The sequence below is a fragment of the Tasmannia lanceolata genome, unplaced genomic scaffold (assembly GCF_043159265.1).
Source record: "Tasmannia lanceolata isolate RefF3 unplaced genomic scaffold, GAP_Taslan_0.1 ptg000011l, whole genome shotgun sequence".
Lineage (NCBI taxonomy): Eukaryota > Viridiplantae > Streptophyta > Magnoliopsida > Canellales > Winteraceae > Tasmannia > Tasmannia lanceolata.
Window position 1 is genome coordinate 21,451,893 of NW_027518688.1, and position 17,906 is coordinate 21,469,798.

At 39.3% G+C, this 17,906-nt stretch overlaps 1 pseudogene; it reads left to right on the top strand.

Annotated features, from left to right (window-relative positions):
• The first annotated feature begins 16,177 nt into the window (after nt 1-16,177).
• On the top strand, nt 16,178-17,669 carry LOC143886027 (endochitinase pseudogene; annotated as a pseudogene).
• Nucleotides 17,670-17,906: the final 237 nt, after the last annotated feature.

Below are 17,906 nucleotides of genomic sequence, written 5' to 3' on the forward strand. Positions count from 1 at the left end.
AAATCATCCTCGCATTTTCCCTATACTACGAGATTGGATCCAACATGGTGGCCGAAACTCGAGCACTCTTGGATGGGCTTAGATGTTGCTCGGCATTTAAAGTGCCCAAGATAATAGTTGAATCGGATAGTAAAGTTTTAATTGACCTCATCCTTAGCAAAGGCCAAATCCCCTGGGCCATCCAATACCTCTGGAAAGAGATTCAAGTTCTTCTTGCTATCCTCTCCCCTAGCTGCCAACACCAATATCGAGAAGGCAATTTTGTAGCTGATTCCCTCGCCAATTTCGGATGCTCCTCCAAGAACAACCTCTTCTACTCGTCCTGGGCAAATATGCCTCGCCATTCCAGAGGGGCTGCTAGATGTGATGCTGCCGGCCTCCCTAACATCAGACCTACCACCAAGGTATGCAGAAGACTCCACTGAGATCTGTGCTCCCTGTAATTTGGTGCCTCGGGCTGCCGCCCGTCCCCCCTAGCCCATTTTTGGTTATTTGGTTGCTAGCATTTTCTATTTGTAATCCTCCAGGCTAGTTGGCTCTGCCTCCTTTGTATTGACTGACACTTTTTATATATTCTTGGCGGTCCGCCCCGGGGCTGTTCAATTTCCGGGTTTAAAAGAAAAAATGTATATGTATATATGCGTGTTAGTTTTTCAACTTAACGTGGATCTACTGTGATTAATTAATGATTCATTAATTGATGTATTCAGGTAAGTGGGCAACTGCACTAGGCGACCAATATTCATGAGGATATTGCTTCGTTCAAGAACAAGGCAAGAATCCAGTAGATTACTGCGTTGCAAGTTGAGAATTTCCATGCGCTTATGGTAAAAAATACCACGGCCGAGGTCCCATTCAAATCTCATAGTAAGTTCTTTTTCCATGCATTTTTTCTGCTGTTTCTAGATTTAGCTTTCTAGAGGACTATCTTGACTTGGATTTTGTTGCTTGCAGCAACTACGACTATGGCCCAGCTGGAAAAGCCATTGGGGCGAACCTTCTCACCAACCCTAATCTAGTTTCCACAGATGCTACCGTTTCATTTAAGACAGCCATATGGTATTGGATGACCTCTAAATCACAAAAACCTTCCTGCCATGATGCCATCACAGGCCGATGGACACCATCCAATGAAGATAAGACCGCGGGTCGCCTTCCTGGATTCGGTGTTTCCACCAACATCATCAATGGGGGACTTGAATGTGGCAAAGGGAACAATGTTGCGGTCGCAAACCGCATCGGATTTTACAAGAGATACTGCGACATACTTGGTGTGAGCTATGGTACCAACCTTGACTGCTACAACCAAAAGCCTTTTGCTTAGTTAATTAGGCTTTTTCTATGTATTTGAATAAGTGACTACTAGTGTCATCTATGTAAAAGTATATGTATATGTCAAAGACCATTTGGCATTAGTATTAAAATCCTCTCTCAATATAAGTTGATTAAATAAAACTATAAGGAGGATGCATTAGAAATCTAAAGTGTGATGATTCTACGAAACGTGGCGATCGTCTTTATATGACAAGATAATAAACCAAACCTACTATTTCTCAAAGTAACTTTATTATTGTGGTTTTTTCATAAAATTATCATCGATTACCCCTTGATATAAGGTGCATAGGACATACATATGTGTCACGCCCCGACTCAATATTCACGCCTGGCACACGACAGCGTTGCACACCTGCAAGGCGAACCCTCAAGCATGCAAGGCATTCGATACCACAAGCAATACTGTAACACCCAGCCCCAATGCTTGAACATGTTTTAACTACTTGTAATGGGTGTTATTATCATACGGACTTAAGATTAATTTTATTGGAATGAGTGCCATTACCAATGTTAAGTTTAGGAATAATTACTTGGAAGTGGGTGTCTTTTTCAAATTGAAGCATTATGTCTAGGCAGGAGACATTGAAAATGGTAAAGGGTGCTATTATCATCAATGGAGTAAAGTCCATTTAAACACTTTTTACAAGGCTGCTCATTTTGGAAAGGAATTGACCGAATATAACTCCTTCACTAAAGTTAAATTTGACCTTGAATAGAATCTTCCACTAGTGGGTAGGATGTATTAGGAAGCTCTATCATTTCAAGATGCAATCTTGGTAGGTTTCCTCCTATAGATTTTCAGCTAGTAGAGAATAAGGTAGCATCTATTTATTCAAAAAGGAAAATGACAGGTCAATAATTCCTTGTTCGAAATATTGCTTGCATAACGAAAAAGGCATGTGAGCCACATCGTTTTGGACAGTTCCTATGCGGGAAATTTTGGGTTATCGTATCTATAGAAAAGAGCTGCTTCATAGGCTTATTGGAGGTCCTTGCTTCCATAGTTAGATGGGATTCCATTCTTATTAGAGGAAGAGAAGAAATCTGTTGGTAGTGGCTGACTCATTTTGGATTACCTTCTAGAAATAAGAGTGCCTTTATAGATGGAATGCAACCATTGAAAACCTCTACATTGGAAATAAGTGGTCGTGAGTTTTTGAAGGCTAGAAACCTTATAATTTTTCCCTTCTAACCCAGCCTTTGCAATGGAATTCCTTGCCACTTGTTGATTTCTTCTAAGATTTATAAGCTGCTGAAATTCACCCAGTAGTTCTTTATTCCAAGAAGACATCCCTCTGATCCAATTGAAGCCCTTGTTGTCCTTCATCATTTCGGATTTCGGCAACCTGCAAACAGATTATAAAAGCAATATTCTTGATAATGGATGTTCACAAATTGACTGAAGTTTTCTGTTACCATGGATCTCGCCCAAAATAATAGCCACAAGTTTCAACTGGGTGCTTCGCTAAAGGAAATTCTTAGAGTAGCGCTTAAGGTAGGTGATCCTTCCCTATGTCAGTATATTATCAAATATTTACATTAGCTAAGTTGAAAGCTTTCTATTACAATTTTTGCATATCTACTCTCACTTGGAACCTGTTTTGGAGAAGATTCTCACTGGCCGTTTTTGAGCATGTCATTCTAAATAGTTGAATGTCATTATGCATGGTATCCTTTAGTCTTGAAATGTTTTCATTCCTATACATAAAAAGATTTATGAAGAACATGATTTTGAAAACTAGAATTCATGAAGCAAACAATTTGAAAAGCACTTTGTTTACGATATGGTTTTCATAGATTGGAATGGGGGGAGTCCCCTATGGCTTGAAGCGTTTACAAAATTTATGGCACGGTATTGCAAACATTAAATTGCTTCTCTCTATAATTGTATACAGTCTTGGTAAGGAATGGATTCCGCCAGTAAGGTTGATCTCTGGTGGGGATCTAGTGCCCAACCTACCAGTGGGTGAGTACACTGGACGTGATCACGTAGACCGGTCAAATTTTATCTGCCCGTAAGGTTGATCTCGGGCCACCAGTAGGGAGTCCTCTAGCTATTGATAATATTACATTGCGCGCTTTTGGATCTGTGAGTCCTGCGAACGAGTGTTCGCCTTGGGTTACGCTACTTGCCAATAAGGTTGGAAATTGGCCACAGAGAAGACTGTTAAGTATTTGATTTCTAAGTGGAAAAACTGCAAAACCAAGTGTTTAGAAATATATATTCTTAGTCATTGATTTCAAGGCGGAAAACTGCATAACCGAGTGGTTGGAACCTTTTTTTGTAAAAGAATGTATTTTTCTTATGTAGCTTATGTATAAATGATTTTCTTGCTTCTTATCAATTTCTGCATTGGCTAAATTTCTATAGCATGTTACTTCTTTTCCCGCACCTACATTGTTTTCGTTTTCCTATTAGTTGGCTTGGATTTGGAAAACCGGCTGGGCTGTTAGCTCATTATGTGGTTTAACAATTTTCTGATTCAGAAGGGCGGCACTAGACTTGCTGAGATCGGGCACTTGGATTGGAGCTTAGGAGATTCTTGCTTTCTTTCATTAATCCAGTTAGAGACTTTTGTTATTTTATTATGGTGACTGTTATCGAATGAGTATTGTTGGATTTAGATTTATAGACCTATATATGTATTTCCTTTGAGCCTTAATTGAGACTAAAATTTCCGCAATTATTAGTCGCTCTGAATGTTGAGAATAGTTGATTGTAAAGGAGCCTTGCATGCTTGTAGGGGCGACCCTATGGGCATGCGGTGGCTGTCACGTGCGCCTTACCTCGAATTCTGGGTTCGGGGCGTGACAGTAAAGTGGTATACATTGGACGTGATCACGTAGACCGGTCAAATTTTATCTGCCCGTAAGGTTATCTTGGGCCGCCAGTAGGGAGTCCTCTGGCTATTGATAATATTACATTGCGCGCTTTTGGACCTGTGAGTACTGCGAACGAGTGTTCGCCTTGGGTTACGCTACTTGCCAATAAGGTTGGAAATTGGCCACAGAGAAGATTGTTAAGTATTTGATTTCGAAGTGGAAAAACTGCAAAACCAAGTGTTTAGAAATATATATTCTTAGTCATTGATTTCAAGGTGGAAAACTGCATAACCGAGTGGTTGGAACCTTTTTTTGTTAAAGAATGTATTTTTCTTATGTAGCTTATGTAGAAATGATTTTCTTGCTTCCTATCAATTTCTGCATTGGCTAAATTTCTATAGCATGTTACTTCTTTTCCCGCACCTACATTGTTTTCGTTTTCCTATTAGCTGGCTTGGATTTGAAAAACCGGCTGGGCTGTTAGCTCATTGTGTGGTTTAAAAATTTTCAGATTCAGAAGGGCGGCAGTAGACTTGCTGAGTTCAGGCACTTGGATTGGAGCTTAGGAGATTCTTGCTTTCTTTCATTAATCCAGTTAGAGACTTTTGTTATTTTATTAAGGTGACTGTTATCGAATGAGTATTGTTGGATTTAGATTTATAGACCTATATATGTATTTCCTTTGAGCCTTAATTGAGACTAAAATTTCCGCAATTATTAGTCGCTCTGAATGTTGAGAATAGTTGATTGTAAAGGAGCCTTGCATGCTTGTAGGGGCGACCCTATGGGCACGCGGCGGCTGTCACGTGCGCCTTACCTCGAATTCTGGGTTCGGGGCGTGACAGTAAAGTGGTATCAAAGCTTAGGCTTTAGGTCCTACGGGGTAGTAATCTGAGAAGTGATAGTTGGGTGGAATCTAAGATGTTAGGACCATGCAAGGTTCTTTTTAGGTAGAGCACGGTTTGTGACCTTGTGGATCTTTGGGACATAATTGGTGAAATTGGAAACTAAGGAAATCTTAGGCATGGTCATATACACTGTGAGAACCTAGTTTTATGATCTATGAATTTTTTTTCTTCTCTTTTTATGAATATAGAGGATGACCTTGGGTGCCAGTGGAATACTAGACATGATTTCGTGCACTATGAGAGCGTAGGCTTATGATCTTGTAACCCATTAGAAGTTTATCTACGATTTTGAAGATTATTGAAGAACCTATCTTACAACTTTGAGGATTGGTAGGTAGTAGTTTCCATTTCTTTTCACAAATGTCAATCTCCCTTGTGATCAGCCAGTAAGCATGGTAGATCTGGAAGAATCCAGTTTCAGGAGGTGCATCGTTTCAAGTGTTAAGTTCAGTTTAGAAATCGTTGAGAGAGAGAGAGAGAGAGAGAGAGAGAGAGAGAGAGAACTATTCTTGTATGTGAATTTCGAGGACGAAATTCTTTGAAGGGGGTAATTACGTAACACCCAGCCCCAATGCTTGAACATGTTTTAACTACTTGTAATGGGTGTTATTATCAAATGGACTTAAGATTAATTTTATTGGAATGAGTGCCATTACCAATGTCAAGTTTAGGAATAATTACTTGGAAGTGGGTATCTTTTTCAAATTGAAGCATTATGTTTAGGCAGGAGACATTGAAAATGGTAAAGGGTGCTATTATCATCAATGGAGTAAAGTCCATTTGAACACTTTTTACAAGGCTGCTCATTTTGGAAAGCAATTGACCGAATATAACACCTTCACTAAAGTTAAATTTTACCTTGAATAGAATATTCCACTAGTGGGTAGGATGTATTAGGAAGCTCTATCATTTCAAGATGCAATCTTGGTAGGTTTCCTCCTATAGATTTTTCAGCTAGTAGAGAATAAGGTAGCATCTATTTTTGCAATCGTATCTATAGAAAAGAGCTGCTTCATAGGCTTATTGGAGGTCCTTGCTTCCATAGTTAGATGGGATTCCATTCTTATTAGAGGAAGAGAAGAAATCTGTTGGTAGTGGCTGACTCATTTTGGATTACCTTCTAGAAATAACAGTGCCTTTATAGATGGAATGCAACCATTGAAAACCTCTACATTGGAAATAAGTGGTCGTGAGTTTTTGAAGGCTAGAAACCTTATAATTTTTCCCTTCTAACCCAGCCTTTGCAATGGAATTCCTTGTCACTTGTTGATTTCTTCTAAGATTTATAAGCTGCTGAAATTCACCCAGTAGTTCTTTATTCCAAGAAGACATCCCTCTTATCCAATTGAAGCCCTTGTTGTCCTTCATCATTTCGGATTTCGGCAACCTGCAAACAGATTATAAAAGCAATATTCTTGATAATGGATGTTCACAAATTGACTGAAGTTTTCTGTTACCATGGATCTCGCCCAAAATAACAGCCACAAGTTTCAACTGGGTGCTTCGCTAAAGGAAATTCTTAGAGTAGCTCTTAAGCTAGGTGATCCTACCCTATGTCAGTATATTATCAAATATTTACATTAGCTAAGTTGAAAGCTTTCTATTACAATTTTTGCATATCTACTCTCACTTGGAACCTGTTTTGGAGAAGATTCTCACTGGCCGTTTTTTAGCATGTCATTCTAAATAGTTGAATGTCATTATGCATGGTATCCTTTAGTCTTGAAATGTTTTCATTCTTATACATAAAAAGATTTATGAAGAACATGATTTTGAAAACTAGAATTCATGAAGCAAACAATTTGAAAAGCACTTTGTTTACGATATGGCTTTCATAGATTGGAATGGGGGGAGTCCCCTATGGCTTGAAGCGTTTACAAAATTTATGGCACGGTATTGCAAACATTAAATTGCTTCTCTCTATAATTGTATACAGTCTTGGTATGGAATTGATTCCGCCAGTAAGGTTGATCTCTGGTGGGGATCTAGTGCCCAACCTACCAGTGGGTGAATACACAGGACGTGATCATGTAGACCGGTCAAATTTTCTCTGCCCGTAAGGTTGATCTCGGGCCGCCAGTAGGGAGTCCTCTGGCTATTGATAATATTACATTGCGCGCTTTTGGACCTGTGAGTCCTGTGAACGAGTGTTCGCCTTGGGTTACGCTACTTGCCAATAAGGTTGGAAATTGGCCACAGAGAAGACTGTTAAGTATTTGATTTCTAAGTGGAAAAACTGCAAAACCAAGTGTTTAGAAATATATATTCTTAGTCATTGATTTCAAGGCGGAAAACTGCATAACCGAGTGGTTGGAACCTTTTTTTGTAAAAGAATGTGTTTTTCTTATGTAGCTTATGTAGAAATGATTTTCTTGCTTCCTATCAATTTCTGCATTGGCTAAATTTCTATAGCATTTTACTTCTTTTCCCGCACCTACATTGTTTTCGTTTTCCTATTAGCTGGCTTGGATTTGGAAAACCGGCTGGGCTGTTAGCTCATTATGTGGTTTAACAATTTTCAGATTCAGAATGGCGGCAGTAGACTTGCTGAGATCAGGCACTTGGATTGGAGCTTAGGAGATTCTTGCTTTCTTTCATTAATCCAGTTAGAGACTTTTGTTATTTTATTAAGGTGACTGTTATCGAATGAGTATTGTTGGATTTAGATTTATAGACCTATATATGTATTTCCTTTAAGCCTTAATTGAGACTAAAATTTCCGCAATTATTAATCGCTCTGAATGTTGAGAATAGTTAATTGTAAACGAGCCTTGCATGCTTGTAGGGGCGACCCTATGGGTATGCAGCGGCTGTCACGTGCGCCTTACCTCGAATTCTGGGTTCGGGGCGTGACAAATACAATCATATGTCTAAAATAAATCTAGGCATATATCATAGTACTAAAGGCAATGTAAAACATCAATATTTATTAGAAAATTCATTAGGGCCCACCTTGTTCGAAGATCCAAACCACTCATTTGTTGGGCCCCGGTGCAAATCTCCTTTCCCATAAAAGCATATGACTAGAATGATCCCAACTCTTCAATCTGTCATACGGTGTCCTCGGTATAGAGATGGAAGAGTTAGGATCATCCTATGAAGATGATTTTATAGGAATGGCATGTTTGCATTGGGCTCAGCAAATGGATGGTTTGGATTTTGAATAAGGTGGGCCCAAGTATTTATTTAAAAAAAAAGGTCATATATGGTCTTCGCATGTAGGTGCATGTATTTTTTTTTAACACAGTTGGGCCTATCTGTTCAAAGATAATACTCAGTTGTGTTCCCCCAAAAATCATCTTCATAGCTAGGATGATGCTAACTCTTCAGTTTGTTATATGGTGCCCTCAATTTTAGGATTAGGATCATACTATGGAGATGATTTTCTGGGCAAGGCCTACCTATTCAAAGACCTAAAACTTTTGCTAGGCCCACCAAGGAGTTGTGTTGACAGAGATAGAGAAGGTTGTGAGAGTATATATATATATGGTTTGTGTGTGTGTGTGTGTGTGTGTGAGAGAGAGAGAGAGAGAGAGAGAGAGAGAGAGAGAGAGAGAGAGAGAGAGGGGAGAGAGGGAGAATGAATTTATTTTAGACGGGTGTGAATTCATCATTGAACTTTAAGAGTTGTGAGGGTGGGTATGGTTTTAAGAGAGAGAGAGGGAGGGAGAATGAATTTATTTTAGAAGGGTGTGAATTCATCATTGAACTTTAATTTAATATAATAGAAATATGAGTAAGTAAACTCAGATAAAATTAGGGAGTCGGGTTCAGGTTATATTCGGTTGCCTGAGGCCTCAACCCTAACCCAACCCCGAAATAAAATTGGTTTATTAGCTGGCTGATCTGGACCAGTATTTCTAGAATGCGTCATGGTTGAAAAACAAACTGATAAGACAATCTTACTCACAAACATCGGCGGAAAATTGGACAGTTTCACCATTTCTACTCCAGCCACTCTTTTAGAGTCGGTTACTCATCTGATAAATGATAATTATTTTTGAAATGGCAAATTTTATAAAAGAATTAGAAGGAACACCCGAAAGGGAATACCCAAAGTTACGGAACAAAAAATAAAAAACTAATTACACAATGAATGGGACATCAAATAGGAAATTGATCAGACCAATTCATCGAGTTGCATACTATCCCTCTTCAAGCCAACGCATCTGCCTTCTCATTAGCAGACCTTCTAACATGAATCAACTCAATATCTGATTCCGCCAATATATCTTCCATTTCTTCAAAAGGATCCAAAAACCTCCAAGGTCACCACATCTGATAAATGAAAATAAAAACAATTATTTGATCAGTTCAATATCCGTACTAAAATGGTTTGGAAATGTGATTATATAATGGTACGACTAGGATTGCTTGTCCTTGCACCCAACTAAACAATAACTTGAACTAGTATTGTTTAAGTTTAATTTAGTCGGACCGTCAATTTATATTGTTATCTTATGCAAGAAACAGTAGTTGAGTTCCAAAGACCAAACACAAAGTCCATAGAAAGGTCTTCCCGCAATTCATCTAGAACTGGAAGAGGCATTACCTGATAAGGAGGGGATTTATGCCACAAACCGATCATGATGATTTCCATTATTTCAAGCAGTGTGAACAAAATGCTTGCTACATGGAACTCCATCTTACAACTATTCAATGATGTACTAAAGAATAGATCCAAACAATAGAATATTGATACTGATGGCTTGAGTCAGAAGGCAAATAAATTTGAATGCAAGCTGAATTTGTGGGGTTCAAGCATTTAAATGGACTACATGAGGAAGATGGGGACTTCAAAGAGAGATGAATGAGATCAAATCGATTAACAGGAGATACGGGATATGCATGTCTACGATGGGTCTCTGTTCATTGAAAATCTTTGGATTCGACAATAAAATTCCCATCATCGGTCTCAATCTCAGCTCGACAATTTCTTCTATTATGACCGGGCTTCCCACATCCATAACAATAAAAAACACATTTTTCTTGTGAATTGTCATTGTTATTAGCCCGATCATCCCTCTTATAGCCATCCTTTGGCTTTTTATTTTTCTTCCACTTCCGCTTGCTATTCACCGCAAGCGCTTCCTCATTTTCTTTCACAGACAATCCGGCCATTTGCCATGCCAACATCTCTTGATTAATCAAGAGATTCTCCAACTCCAGGAGAATCGGTTGCGTTGGCCAACCCCGAATAGCAGTGATAAAACCACTAAACTCAAGCCTCAAGCCGCGGATAATCATTCTCGGCGTCCGACTTTCACTAATCTTAGACACCTCGTCTAATTGAGATATCTCATTACAAAAGTTTTTAGCTTTCATAAAATAATCAAAAACAGATAAATTACCTTGTGTTAATGAGCCGATCTCGTTCTCCAAGAACTGTAACCGTGCATCGTTCGCCCGTGAAAAGAGAGATGAGAGTGCCTCCCACGCTTCTTTTGGAGTTTTAGCATCTCTAATATGCTCAATCAACTCCTTCTGTATTGGATCAAGTACACCGTGGTTTGCATATGTTTTATTTTCGAAAAATCTGTTAGTTGATTTACTCTTCTGTATTTCGTTGGATTTCATTTCATGCAAATCTCTAGATATTTGATCTGTGTTGTATGTTCATTATTACTCTATGGAACGTTTATGATTGGGCCCGAGTGGGCCGTGACTGATGATTAGGTCTGAGTGGGTCGGTTGGTGCCTTCTACATGGTGACTGATGATTGGGTCTGGGTGGGCCAGTTGGTGCCTTGTGCACGGTTACTAGCATAGCTATGAATTGATATCCCGACCTTAACTAGTTGGAGGGTGATAACTGGTACGTAGTCACGTAAAGATCAGTATTTTTCCTCCATAGGGAGTGCTTGATGGTGGGAAAGTTTCCGATTCGTTACCTCTGCCAGGTAGGAGCTGTAAAACTTGGCCGTGACTACGTGGGTCCGATCAACAACCACGCAAGTATGGGATGTTAAGCTGGCAAATTGTGATAGCCCGTCACTTTGAGAGGTGATCGAGGCCATAGCTATGTCTAGTGTGGAATTGTGAACTAGTTGAATTAATTGTATCATGAAACCTGGGTGTACTGTTCCAAACTATTAGTTATGTGCGGATTATTCCAATTGATACTTATGTCGCTTTGTATTTATATCATGATACTAGTTTTGCTTTGGAAAAAATATGCATTTATCTTATTTAAATGCTTTGGTCGTGTTTTGTATACTTGATCCAACCGATGCAGATTCTTTGTTATGTATTGAGCATAAAAGCTCATTCCACGTTGTCTATCATTTTTTAGATAATCAACCGTAGGTAGCAGGTCGTGGGGAATGGGAGTGGGAAACGGCTTGGCTTTATTAGAGACTATTGTAGCTTGTTAGACAATTAAATTTGTTTATTTACTTAACGAACATCATTATTCGTAGCGGTGTGAATCGGGCGATGTGTGGCCCTCAAGGTATTGGGATTAATTAATTATCTTTTGGATTTTCTTTTGAATAAATAAATGTTTCCGCTAGTTGCTCTGTATATCTCTGATATCGGTTATTTGTGGTTGTTTTGGCCTTGCATGTCCATGTGGTTGTTGTTGGAAATCGGGGCGTGCTACACTGTCTCAGGGACCCCGGTTTGGGGCGTGACAAAACTTATGCCATTTATGCCGTTTATTGGGCCTTAATCTTATCTCTATAGACTGCCCGCGGAAGCTACAGATAAGGGACGAGAGAGACATTGTCATTCGGTAGAGATCTGTGATGTACCTTTAGTATCATCCACCTGGACAAGTAGACATATCATTGAGGCCCCATTAATGGCATTTGTGCAGGGAAAATTCAAAGCCGCCCTAAATTTGGAGCCATCTCCATATCAAGATATTGTTCGATGCTTACACTGTTTTTGATATATGGTGGGTACAAAATATGGGACCACACTGTATGGCGGGTCACGTTCACCTAGAGCATGGTATATTCTTATATTCTCACAAAAAAATTATTTCCATAGGTGGATCCTAGCCTTCCAATCTATAGAGGTTTCCATAACATGTGGTTCATCTATAGACTAGAAGGCTGGGATCATCTTATGGAAATGAATTTTGGGGCACAACCTATTTACATTGTGGCCCATCAAAGGGATGGATTGGATCATCCAATCGTATGCCGTATAGTACTTTTTGAAAAAGACTGAACTACGCAAGCTTACACCATATAAAAACTCTAAAAATCAGGGGATGTGCGAGTATCATAATCCCACGCCTAAAATTCTTGCGGCACAACCTATTTACGTTGTGGCCCATCAAATGGACGGTTTGGATCATCCTATCGTTCTCCAAGAACTGCAACCGTGCATCGTTCGCCCGTGAAAAGAAAGATGTGAGTGCCTTCCACGCTTCTTTTGGAGTTTTAGCATCTCTAATATGCTCAATCAACTCCTTCTGTATTGGATCAAGTACACCGTGGTTTGCATATGTTTTATTTTCGAAAAATCTGTTAGTTGATTTACTCTTCTGTATTTTGTTGGATTTCATTTCATGCAAATCTCTAGATATTTGATCTGTGTTGTATGTTCGTTATTACTCTATGGAACGTTTATGATTGGGCCCGAGTGGGCCGTGACTGATGATTAGGTCTAAGTGGGCCGGTTGGTGCCTTCTACATGGTGACTGATGATTGGGTCTGGGTGGGCCGGTTGGTGCCTTGTGCACGGTTACTAGCATAGCTATGAATTGATATCCCGACCTTAACTAGTTGGAGGGTGATAACTGGTGCGTAGTCACGTAAAGATCGGTATTGTTCCTCCATAGTGAGTGCTTGATGGTGGGAAAGTTTTCGATTCGTTACCTCTGCCAGGTAGGAGCTGTAAAACTTGGCCGTGACTACGTGGGTCCGATCGACAACCACGCAAGTAAGGGATGTTAAGCTGGGAAATTGTGATAGCCCGTCACTTTGAGAGGTGATCGAGGCCATAGCTATGTCTAGTGTGGAATTGTGAACTAGTTGAATTATTTGTATCATGAAACCTGTGTGTAGTGTTCCAAACTATTAGTTATGTGCGGATTATTCCAATTGATAGTTATGTCGCTTTGTATTTATTTCATGATACTAGTTTTGCTTTGGGAAAAATATGCATTTATCTTATTTAAATGCTTTGGTCGTGTTTTGTATACTTGATCCAACCGATGCAAATTCTTTGTTATGTATTGAGCATAAAAGCTCATTCCACGTTGTCTATCATTCTTAAGATAATGAACCGTAGGTAGCAGGTCGTGGGGAATGGGAGTGAGAAACGGCTTGGCTTTATTAGAGACTATTGTAGCTTGTTAGACAATTAAATTTTTTTATTTACTGAACGAACATCATTATTCGTAGCGGTGTGAATCGGGCGACGTGTGGCCCCCAAGGTATTGGGATTAATTAATTATCTTTTGGATTTTCTTTTGAATAAAAAAATGCTTCCGCTAGTTGCTCTGTATATTTGTGGTTGTTTTGGCGTTGCATGTCCATGTGGTTGTTGTTGGAAATCGGGGCGTGCTACACTGTCGCAGGAGCTTAGGAGATTCTTGCTTTCTTTCATTAATCCAGTTAGAGACTTTTGTTATTTTATTAAGGTGACTGTTATCGAATGAGTATTGTTGGATTTAGATTTATAGACCTATATATGTATTTCCTTTGAGCTTTAATTGAGACTAAAATTTCGGCAATTATTAGTCGCTCTGAATGTTGAGAATAGTTGATTGTAAAGGAGCCTTGCATGCTTGTAGGGGCGACCCTATGGGCATGCGGCGGCTATCACGTGCGCCTTACCTCGAATTCTGGGTTCGGGGCGTGACAAATACAATCATATGTCTAAAATAAATCTAGGCATATATCATAGTACTAAAGTCAATGTAAAACATCAATATTTATTAGAAAATTCATTAGGGCCCACCTTGTTCGACGATCCAAACCACTCATTTGTTGGGCCCCGGTGCAAATCTCCTTTCCCATAAAAGCATATGACTAGAATGATCCTAACTCTTCAATCTGTCATACGGTGTCCTCGGTATAGAGATGGAAGAGTTAGGATCATCCTATGAAGATGATTTTATAGGAATGGCATGTTTGCATTGGGCCCAGCAAATGGATGGTTTGGATTTTGAAAAAGGTGGGCCCAAGTATTTATTTAAAAAAAAGATCATATATGGTCTTCGCATGTAGGTGCATGTATTTTTTTTAACACAGTTGGGCCTAGCTGTTCAAAGATAATACTCAGTTGTGTTCCCCCAAAAATCATCTTCATAGCTAGGATGATGCTAACTCTTCAGTTTTTTTTATGGTGCCTTCAAGTTTAGGATTAGGATCATCCTATGGAGATGATTTTCTGGGCAAGGCCTACCTATTCAAAGACCTAAAACTTTTGCTAGCCCACTAAGTGAATAACAAATTAAGAAACGACTAATAATGCAAATCCTAACTAAACTTATGCCATTTATTGGGATCTAATCTTATCTCTATAGACTGCCCGCGGAAGCTAGAGATAAGGGACGAGAGAGACATTGTCATTCGGTAGAGATATGTGATGTACCAAGTAGACATATCGTTGAGGCCCCATTAATGGCATTTGTGCAGGGAAAATTCAAAGCCGCCCTAAATTTGGAGCCATCTCCATATCAAGATATTGTTCGATGCTTACACTGTTTTTGATATATGGTGGGTACAAAACTGGGGACCACACTGTATGACGGGTCACGTTCACGTAGAGCATGGTATATTCTTATATTCTCACAAAAAAATTATTTCCATAGGTGGATCCTAGCCTTCCAATCTATAGAGGTTTCCATAACATGTGGTTCATCTATAGAATAGAAGGCTGGGATCATCTTATGGAAATGAATTTTGGGGCACAACCTATTTACATTGTGGCCCATCAAAGGGATGGATTGGATCATCCAATCGTATGCCGTATAGTACTTTTTGAAAAAGACTGAACTACGCAAGCTTAGACCATATAAAAACTCGAAAAATCAGGGGATGTGGGAATATCACGACTAAAATTCTTGGGGCACAACCTATTTACGTTGTGGCCCATCAAATGGACGGTTTGGATCATCCTATGGCCCTAAATAGGTTGTGGCCAAAAAATTATTTCCATAGGATGATCCTAGCCTTCCGACCTATTGAGGTTTCCATAACATGCATTTCCTCTATAGATCGGAAGGCTGGGATCATCTTATGGAAATGATTTTTGGGTCACAACGTATTTACATTGTGGCCCATCAAATGGATGGTTTGGATCATCCAATTGTAAGCCGTATAGTACTTTTCAAAAAATACTGATCTACGCAAGCCTACACCATATAAAAACTCTAAACTCAGGGGATGTTGGAATATCATAATCCCACACCTAAAATTCTTGGGGCACAACCTATTTACGTTGTGGCCCATCAAATGGACGGTTTGGATCATCCTATGGCCCTAAATAGGTTGTGGCCAAAAAATTATTTCCGTAGAATGATCCTAGCCTTCCGACGTATTGAGGTTCCATAACATGCATTTCCTCTATAGATTGGAAGGCTGGGATCTTCTTATGGAAATGATTTTTGAGTCACAACCTATTTACATTGTGGCCCATCAAATGGATGGTTTGGCTATGGTGTGTCGCACATTACTTTTCTGAAAAATACCGAACTATGCAAGCTTACACTATATAAAAGCTCTAAAAATCAAGGGTAGTGGGAATATCATAACCCTGACCCTAGAGTTCTTTAAATAAAGGTACATTTGTCATTTTAAAATTTAAAATCATTATATGTTTGAATTCGGTCTAGAGACTTGTCAAATTTACCCCATTTGCAAAAAAATGGCCAAATGCCATTACCAAACTATGTTACTCTTTTCACAAATAGTGCATAGTTGGTTACTCTTTTTGCAAAAACCCCTACAAACACGAGAAGGCATATCCAGTAACTAATTTGGGCATTTTTCCTGTCACCATTGAATTCCTTTTGCCTTAAATTCAATTGGGGATGACTATTATTGACTAGTCATAAGGAAAAAAAATCCTCTCTCTCTCTCCCCCCACGCCTCCCACCCTCTATAAATAGCACTTATGTTTTTTAGGCAACACACCTATCTAATACAAAAAATGAGGACCTGGATCTTGATTTTGCTCTCCTTAGCCTCTTTGTTAGGTTCCTTTGCAGAGCAATGTGGAAAAAAAGCTAGCGGAGCTCGGTGGCCGGGAGGGCTCTGTTGCAGCGAATATAGTTACTGTGGCAGCAGCTGTGCGTACTGCGGGGCAGGCTGCCAGAGCAATTGTCATTGCTGTTTGACACAAAACTTCACTACGAGCGGTGATGGAGGTGTGGCCTCCATCATCACTCCATCCCTCTTCGACCAAATGCTGAAGCATCAAAATGACCCCACTTGCCAAGGCAAAGGCTTCTACACTTACAATGCTTTCATTCATGCTGCAAATGCCTTTGATGGCTTTGGCACCGTTGGGGACGTTGACACACGTAAAAGAGAGATTGCAGCTTTCTTGGCTCACACATCCCATGAAACTAATGGTGGGTTTCTAATACCATCCTAGATCGTATTGTGAAAAAAATAAAAATTGAAGAAGAGAAAGAATGAGAAATAGCCAGTAGAGGGCCTAGGGCCTCCTTACTTCAAAACGTTTCATTCACTACATTCCTCAATAGTAATGAAAAAGGATAAGTAACAACTAGTTAGGATAAAGATAACTAAGATTCGGATAAAGATAACTATAAAGTAATCTAACAAAACAACTAATTAGCAAGGGAATGGATAGAGCCCTTTGGAGAGAGGATGCTGGAAAGTAGAGTCGTATCAGTGTCCCTATTTACTATGTCCAATGTCGTTGATTGTGTTGATTGTTTAGTTCATAATCTTCTAGCTCGAGCTCACAAAATGTTTTCCCTATATATATATATATATATGAGTATATGTGTGTGTGTGTGTGTATATATATATATATATATATATGAGAATTGCTAGCGTCCATCGCAAAAGCGTTTTTGCGGCTGGTCTGTCGCACATGGAGACAAAAGCTGTTGTCTTCATTAACGAGGTGGCTGGTCTGACATGCAACAAACAAGCCGCGGAAACCCTTTTGCGATGGAGCTTAGAAAATCCCCATATATATATGAGAAAAGCGTTGGTGCGCTTAAGTGCACCAACGCTTCCCATTGGTGCGCTTTAGCAGGACCCAGCGGGACCCAAACATTTAAACGAATGGGAGGCGTTATAACAACTTAAGCACACCAAAAAAATGGTGCGCTTAAGCGCACCAACAGTTTTTTTCTGTGTGTGTGTGTGTGTGTGTGTGTGTGTGTGTGTCTATATATATATATATATATATATATATATATATATATATTATGCGTGTTAGTTTTTCAACTTAACCTGGATCTAGTATCTGTGATTAATTAATAATTCATTAATTAATGTATTCAGGTAAGTGGCAACTGCACCAGGCGACCAATTTTCATGGGGATATTGCTTCCTTCAAAAAACAAGGCAAGAATCCAGTAGATTACTGTGTTACAAGTGCAGAATTTCCATGTGCTTATGGTAAAAAATACCACGGCCGAGGACCCATTCAAATCTCATAGTAAGTTCTTCCTTTTCATTAGGCCCAGCAAATGGATGGTTTGGATTTTGAATAAGGTGGGCCCAAGTATTTATTTTTAAGAAAAGGTCATATATGGTCTTCGCATGTAGGTGCATGTATTTTTTTTTTACACAGTTGGGCCTAGCTGTTCAAAGATAATACTCAGTTGTGTTCCCCCAAAAATCATCTTCATAGCTAGGATGATGCTAACTCTTCAGTTTGTTATATGGTGCCTTCA